This window comes from Megalobrama amblycephala, linkage group LG12 (genome assembly GCF_018812025.1).
Source record: "Megalobrama amblycephala isolate DHTTF-2021 linkage group LG12, ASM1881202v1, whole genome shotgun sequence".
NCBI classification, from domain to species: Eukaryota; Metazoa; Chordata; class Actinopteri; order Cypriniformes; family Xenocyprididae; genus Megalobrama; species Megalobrama amblycephala.
In genome coordinates this window covers 25524434-25532939 of record NC_063055.1, presented here as the reverse complement: position 1 = coordinate 25532939, position 8506 = coordinate 25524434, and the positions used below count along the sequence as shown (strand labels likewise).

Genomic DNA, 8506 nt, shown 5'->3' with positions numbered 1-8506 from the left:
TCTATCCCCTAACCCTACCTACCCATCACAGAAAGCTCTCTGCATGTTTACATTTTCAAAAAAACATCATTCTGTATGATTAATAAACTGTTTTTCTCATTGTCACCACAAGGACTTCGGATATTGCCATCTTTGTCGGGACATTTTGTCCTCATAACGAAGGGAATAACTGAACCACACACACATACAAACTGTATTAATCTTGTGTACTTTTCCTCATGAAGTTCATTCTTCATACATACAGCTGTGTGCATCTTTAATCTTTAATATTCGCACAAACACGCACACACTAGTCGGCGCGCATGACACATTGGCCCTGTCTTTCATCTGTTTAAACAGCTTACTCCTTTGTGAAGACAAATCTATCTGTCAGCTCCAAAATCCCTATACAAAGTCACACAAACGTCAGGACATCATTCACCTCGAACCACGCCTTCAAAACTTCCCTAGAGTCCAAGCAAATGGCAGAGTTAACAGATAAGTTCACGTTAATCTCCACAGAAACTCACCTTAGCTTAACTTATATGACCCGTGTGCATTATGAAGGCTGCTATCATAATCTATATAGTCTTAAACAGATGTAGAGTCATGTTTTCCTTTCTGGGCTGTCTGATTGCTGTGTTATTCTTCTTGTGAGACTTTTAAATATTTTCAAGGATATTTACAGCTGACCTAATTCATCTTCACTTGATCTTCTTAGATTTGTGAAAACAACATAATTCTTCAGGAATGTTTATACATGGGTTTCATCTTGCATCTGCTTTGTCTCCATATTCATGATTATGTTTTTCATTATTATTCATTTGTTTCCTGCAGACATGAAAAAGGTGAGAGAGAAAGAGACAAAATGGGGTTAGATAAATCAGTTTACATTGCACAACATCAATGCAAACATTAAAAATAAATAGAATGTGAGTGGTACACTAAAATAAATATATATTTCTTACTTTCTTAATATTTTTTCACTTTTTTCCCCTCAGAAAAACATCAAAACCTCTCTCTAAAAAAATGTTTACTTAGAAGCAAAATTTCAGAAGATATTAAGACTTGTTTAAAAGAATATTGTACATCTTGAATTAATTTTTCTTACCCCACTGCCAAAGTTAAACATAATTTTAAGCATAAACCTCACTAAAACAAGAAAATAAGAACACATTTTGGCAATGGGTAAGAACAATAAATTTAGATAAAGAAATTCTCTGAAAACACGTATTACTTTATTACTCAATTTTGCTTCTTGATAAATTATCAGCATTTCGATATTTTTACTGGACAACAAGACAAAAACTCAGATGAAGAAAATGCAGTGTAGGCGTATGCAAGTGTTTATGAGTAAGGGCTGAATTAGTTTAGTATATGATGGATGACTGGTGCGGACACAAATCATCACCCCTTCATTCTATGGACTGTGCGTTTGTGTTTGTGGTTCCTCACTCATTCCACAAAACAAGATAATCTGGGAAAAACGCTGTGGGAACATTCAAACAAACCTTACAACACACACTCACAGGTATGTCTGATGTTCTGGAACTAATTTTCTGCTGTTGCAAAGGGAGCTAATCTACTGAGCGCGCTCTGTTTCCACATCATAATAAGCACAAATCACCACCACGATAACAGTCTTATTCCCACAACGGAATGAGAGAGTGATTGAGAAAGAAATAGAGAAAGTAGTTGAATGTAGGAAGGTGAGGTACTCATCACTCTCTTTACTCTAAATTCAAAGACATTCTAGTTTCCAAAACAGCAGCATCAACCAATCAGCATTGACACTGAGTTCCCTTCAAAAGGCAAGAAACAAGATGCTTTATGGAGAGAATGTGTTTTCTTGCTACACATCTACATGCATCCCTCATACAAAGGCAGAATGGATATGCATATGAGAATAAAAGAAAAATATCTAAAATCTATAAACACAAATACCGTATAACCTAAAGCGTCATGCGTCTTTTTTTTTCTAAAGGGGCACCAATGATAGTTCCCTGTGCTCTAAAATAATAAAATGAAATAAAATAAAATAATAAATACAAAAATGGTTAAAAACACAGTAGTGCCAATCTAGTGCTACAGATTTCTGCAAGGGATTCTGGTTATGTACTAAAATAATAAAATATGTAAATATATTTGTAGTTAAAGCTGCTATCCGTAAGATTTGCCTCTTTGTCGCCATCTCTGTTTGAAACCTGCAATTGCAGTTATATGCGGAATTATTATCTTTATGTGCATTGTGCATCAGTACAGCTCCTCAGCGCAGATGAATCTAATGTTTGCTGTCAGTCACCGCACCGGTGTGGATACTGTACTTCGGAATCACAGATTGTAGTCTTGAAGTATGACCAAAGAAGAAATTTTCACCGGAAAATGTATCCGAACAAGTAAGTCACATGTCTGCCACTTTTGTTCTGACCAACTGAGGGAAAAAGCATTAGGCCTATAATAAATCGTGCTGCCAATGGTGATTAAATCTAACGATTGCTTAGCTCATATTGCATCAAAATGTGCAAATTATTATTGTTGTTATACTTTGTTTTCAAATTGTTAATGTTAAAGGGTTAGTTCACCCAAAAATGAAAATTATGTCATTAATGACTCACCCTCATGTCGTTCCAAACCCGTAAGACCTCCGTTCATCTTCGGAACATAGTTTAAGATATTTTAGATTTAGTCCGAGAGCTTTCTGTCCCTCCATTGAAAATGTATGTACGGTAGACTGTCCATGTCCAGAAAGGTAATAAAAACATCATCAAAGTAGTCCATGTGACATCAGTGGGTTAGTTAGAAGTTTTTGAAGCATCTAAAATACATTTTGGTCCAAAAATAACAAAAACTACAACTTTATTCAGCATTGTCTTCTCTTCCGCATCGGTGTATATCCACAGTAACGCTGCTTCTTCTTCTTCTACGGTGGTTGGCATCCAGCTTATTGGTGCATTACCGCCCCCTTCTGCTCCGGACAGTGACGCTGCTGACGTGTTATCTAGTGCACCCGAGCTTTGTTTACAGTCTGAGGGAGACGCACGCTGTATTCAAGCTATTCTACATTGTTTGTATTTTGGTATTGCTATATTTTTTTAAATGGTGCGTAGGTGCATGTCGCGGATGTCCTAATCGCGTCACTGTTCGGAGCAGAAGGGGGCGGTAATGCACCAATAAGCTGGATGCCAACCGCCGTAGAAGAAGCAGCGTCACTGTGTGAAAGTGGATATATACAACAGACCTGGAAGAGAAGACAATGCTGAATAAAGTCATATTTTTTGTTATTTTTGGACCAAAATGTATTTTAGATGCTTCAAAAACTTCTAACTAACCCACTGATGTCACATGGACTACTTTGATGATGTTTTTATTACCTTTCTGGACATGGACAGTCTACCGTACATACATTTTCAATGGAGGGACAGAAAGCTCTCGGACTAAATCTAAAATATCTTAAACTTTGTTCTGAAGATGAACGGAGGTCTTACGGGTTTGGAACGACATGAGGGTGAGTCATTAATGACATAATTTTCATTTTTGGGTGAACTAACACTTTAACAACATCAGCATTGCGTGACTATGTGTATTTAGAGTATATTAGCGTTACCTTTAGATTTCAATTCCTGTAGCCACTCCACAGTCCAAAGTCTTTTGCTTTTTGACTACGGGTGAATCTCCAGTTGTCACAGATGATTGTCATTTGGATCTTTCTGGATTACAATCCGCCAGCAAAAATTATAAGTTTAATTATTGCAGCTGCTGTGAGAAATGTCTATAAATGATCTGCTACCAGCAGTATTATATATGCACAGTCTAGCTGGGACTCCTTCCTTTCTGTTTACAGATGTGACGTAATGACGCAAAGACGAACGGCTGCATGCTCGAATTTCCCGCGGAAATCCACCAGTATCGATTTATTATACAACATTATGTACTTGCTCAAAAATTGATTTTTGAACATTTTTAACCAAAAAAAGTTACGGACTGCAGCTTTAACTCAAAATAATAGGAACATTTATAGCAAGTTATTTACTTAGTAACTTCCCTTTGTAAATAAAGTTAAACCTTTTTTTAGTTATTATATTTTTAAATAATATTTTTTACATTTATATAAGTTATATATTCTTAAAATATAATTTCTTCAAAAATCAGTTTGAATGGTCATAACACTTGTATAAAAATAAATGATTGTGACAGTGTGCATTATCAATATGTATTAGTACATTTTTCAGATTCAATACACGTCAAATGTGACATGTATGTAATCTGACAATTCCTTCCTCTTTCAGCCCACTTAATGCACAAAAGTCAAAGGTCAAGCTTGTATTGTTCAATTGCCGATGTCGGTGGAGAGTGGAGATTTCCTGATTACATAAACTTGTATTGTTTAACTGAAGAGGGCCACACCCATCCTGGAAACACACACACACACACACACACACACACACACACACACTCAGTGGTATGACTGAAAGAGATGTCATATGTAAAGTAGAGGAAAAGACACCAAAAGAGCGAAGAGAGACAATCCAGAGTTTCATAAGCTTCATATTATAAACATAATAGACAGACCACTTCAGAGACCCAAACTCAGAGAGGGAAACAGATCGGACAAATGAAAGTGACTGAGGATCAAAAAATGTAATTTCTCACAGGGCCCAGCAGCATCCTTCACGCTTGTGTCTTGCCCTGTGTCACCCCACAGACACTGATCCTTTATTACCACCCAGAATAATCCAGTCTCTAGCCTGAAAAGACAGAGAGAAGAAGAAGGAAAGAAACGAGTGAGAAGTAGGACTGGTCCGTAAGGAATGCTAGACATGGATTCTATTGAGAGTTTACCTCACACTAGCACAGATCACAGGGAATCACACATGATGTTGTGATTCGACATCCTTTCATCCCTTCAGAGACTGAAGCTCAGAATTCACTTCAATTTCTGTCAGAATTACTGGAGTTTTGGCCAGATTTGGGATTTTTCTCCTGACTGAAAATAGAATAATTTCCACATTAATGCCCTCACTACTATAAACACTACCATCCAAAAGTAAAAGAGTTAAGTAAAAAGTTGATTGAAAGAAAGAACATTACTCTCATTACTCTTGATTAATGTTATTTTCTACATGCTAATTTGCTTTATAAACAAATATGAATTAACAATGAATGTTAGTATATTTATAAATCAACATTATCCTAGATTTATTTTTTTTTAAAAAGGGGTCAAAATCTGCTAATATTGTTAGCTTATAATACCTAATGCAAAAACTACTCTTACAATTAAACTTTATTGTAAAATGCCCTAAAAAGAATATATGTAAAATGTATGGACGCTTAATGTAAATATAAATTGGTATACTGTATGAACAAGCACATATGCACAAATCCCTGAATGAAACCCTGCAGGAGTCGCCGCATGTACTCAAGCATCTCACACTCACACACACACACACACACACACACACTCCTACTCATTTGTTGGTCTCCCCAGTGTTTCAGTCAGCCAAATGTTGCCCTCCCTTGAAGGAGAGATGAAGCCTCCATCATGGAGGGAGGGATTTACACAAGAAAACGAGGAGGAGAAGATTACTGAGGATGGAGGGATGAGGGAGAGAAGGACAGGCTGTAATTAAACAAATTTCAATGACAAACGAGCACTCTCACTCACTCAGCACTCCCTCTCAAAGTCCACACACACACACATCCTCCCTTTAGCAATCTCATCTCAAAGAATGCATAACACACACTCTTACATTTTACACACGTGCTGCACACACTTGCACAGAAACCCCATAGTTCATAAAAACTTAAGAACTGTAACACATAATATCTTACAGCCTCATAATTCTGTCTCCTTTGTGTTTGAGGAACATCTCATCTCACCCTGGGCCTGTACCTCTGCTCCTCAGTTTTATTTAAGATGGGAAAGAACAGTTCATCTCATGGCTAGATGAATAACATGAACATTTTCCTTTTTGGTCCATATCCAAAGTCGTTTTTTTTTCTTTTTCTCTGTAGAGATTTTTCCCTCAAAGTCTCTGATTAAACCAGGTCTGGAATTAGTCTCCTCAGATCTGGATTATTTAACTTTAACTTCTGATGAAATTTCGATTAAATACTATTGTTGAATTCTATGTTCAATTCTAGATGGCACAACAGTTCTTTGTCTTGTAAAGCTACACAATTAAATCAGTTTTTACACTTTTTGGAATATTCAGAAAGTGATATTTACCTTGATTTATCTCGGCTGGGATCGTGTAGAGCCTTCTGAAGCTGCATTGAAACTGCAATTTGGACCTTTAACCCGTTGAACCCTTTTGAAGTCCACTATGGAGAAAAATCCTGGAATGTTTTCCTCAAAAAACTTAATTTCTTTTCAACTGAAGGAAGAAAGACATAAACTTGGACATAAAGACATAAATCTTGGATGTCATGGGGGTGAGTAAATTATCAGGAAATTTTAATTCTGAAGTGAACTTATCCTTAAAAAAAAATAAAAATAAAAAAGCAATAATTAAAGCTGCAGTCCGCGATTTTTCCTCTTTGACGCCATCTCTTGTTTGAAACCTGCAATTGCAGTCATATGCAGTCACCGGTGGATACTGTACTTCAGAATCACAGATTCTACGTCTTGAAAGTATGACCAATATAAGAATTTTCACTGGAAAATATCATCTGAACAAGTAAGTAACATTTCTGCCACTTTTGTTCTGACCAACTGAGGAAAAAAGCATTAGGCCTACAATAAATTGCGCTGCCAATGATGATTAAATCTGATCGCTTAGCTTGAATCATGCTAAACCGTGCAAATTATTAATACTGTTATACTTTGTTCTCAAATCGTTAATGTTAACAACATCAGCATTACCATGACTATGTGTACTTAGTGTGTATTAACGTTACCTGTAGATTTCAATTCCTGTAGCCACTCCACAGTCCAAAGTCTTTGGCTTTTTGACTACGGGTGAATCTCCAGTTGTCACTGTTGATTGTCATTTGGACCTTTCTGGATTACAATCTGCCATCAAAATGATTGAATTAATTCAGCTGCTGTGAGAAAAGGCTATAAATGATCCCCTACCAGCAGCATCCTCACGTGATAAAACCGACTAGCCTGGACTCTTTCTTTCTGTTTGCGGACGTGACGTAATGACGCACAGACGAACTGCTGCATGCTCAAATTTCCTGCGGAAATCCACCATGTCGCTCTTATTATAAAACATTATTACAAGCTTACCGTTGTGAATCGAGCTAAGATAATGAGATAGTTTTGAACACTGGCTGATTATGTACTTGCTCAAAAATTGATTTTGGATAATTTTTAACCAAAAAAGTTACGGACTGCAGCTTTAAAATGATAGAAATAGTTTTTATTTAGTACACATGTTTTTATAATGGATTTTCTTATTTTAAGACTGAAAGTCTAAGTCTGTAACAAGAGTAATAAAATACAACAAAATATATATTTAGAGTGGGGCATTTCGCTGATTGTAGTTGATTGAGTTGGTGTAGTTTGGATTATAGAGTTGATGACATGATTTAAACTTAGGCCGCTGTGAGGACTTCCATCTGGACAACTCTGTCCAAACACAGCCAAATCACATCAGACCAGAACAAACACACACAAAGAGAATTATGAATAACACTGAACATCAACAATCTGTCTGTTCAAACTTCTCCACCTGAAGATGGAGAAAACATATTCTCTATTCTGGTCCCTTAGCCTCATTGTATGTGTCCTATTTCTTTTCCATATGCTGACCTTTACTCACACATATCTGATTCTAATCAAAACCCTTTGGCCAAACATTCACACAGCCATGCGCACGCACACACAAATAGACAGACAAGAACGTAAGACATTTGTGGAGCGAAAAAAACAAAACAAAAAAAAAACCAACAACATAAACACTTTCAATGTACTCACCAACAACATGGTTTTAGCATTGCTGTAAACAGCAACCTCACTCCAACCCATCAAATTCGAAGCCAACAGACGTCATTTATGCTAAACATCCTACCTTTACAGATGAAACATTCTTGAGCCATATGAAAAACACAAATATCTTCTCTTTACTCTAGACATCAGAACATAGAAACATATGTAATATTCACATTATTGGGGTTGTAGAGCTGTGATTACTGTGTTTAATATGTGGAAATTTAGAGAGAATAGAAGTGAGGTGAGAGGAGAGGAGAGGAGAGAGAAAGCAGGTGAAGTGAGGTCTCTAAGGTGTAAAGGGTCTGGCCTCTCTCAGGACCTTCCAAAAACTCCCACAGGCCTGTCAGAAGCCTGGGGCTGGAGTAGAAGATGCCCCAGGGAGAGAGTCTGACCCTGGGCTGCCCTCAGCAAGGGGGGGAGGGGTGGACAGGGCACTTTTGTGTCTACTGTCTCCACCCACTGTGTGCTTTATCACTCCCAAAACTTCCTTTATTACCTTCCTTTATTCATTATACTCCCTCATGAGCATTTAATTTCATCCCTCTTATACATTCATTTCTTCTCAGTCTGCAAATTCATTTTGGTTAAAAA

The 8506-nt window shown here is 37.0% G+C and overlaps 1 long non-coding RNA gene across 1 annotated transcript; it reads right to left on the bottom strand.

The window, feature by feature from the left end:
- On the bottom strand, positions 1 to 5056 carry LOC125279890. The gene is made up of 3 exons (XR_007187464.1): positions 4819 to 5056; positions 4630 to 4724; positions 1 to 810 (listed from the first exon to the last, which is right to left on the bottom strand). It is a non-coding gene; the product is annotated as an uncharacterized LOC125279890 (long non-coding RNA).
- Positions 5057 to 8506: the final 3450 nt, after the last annotated feature.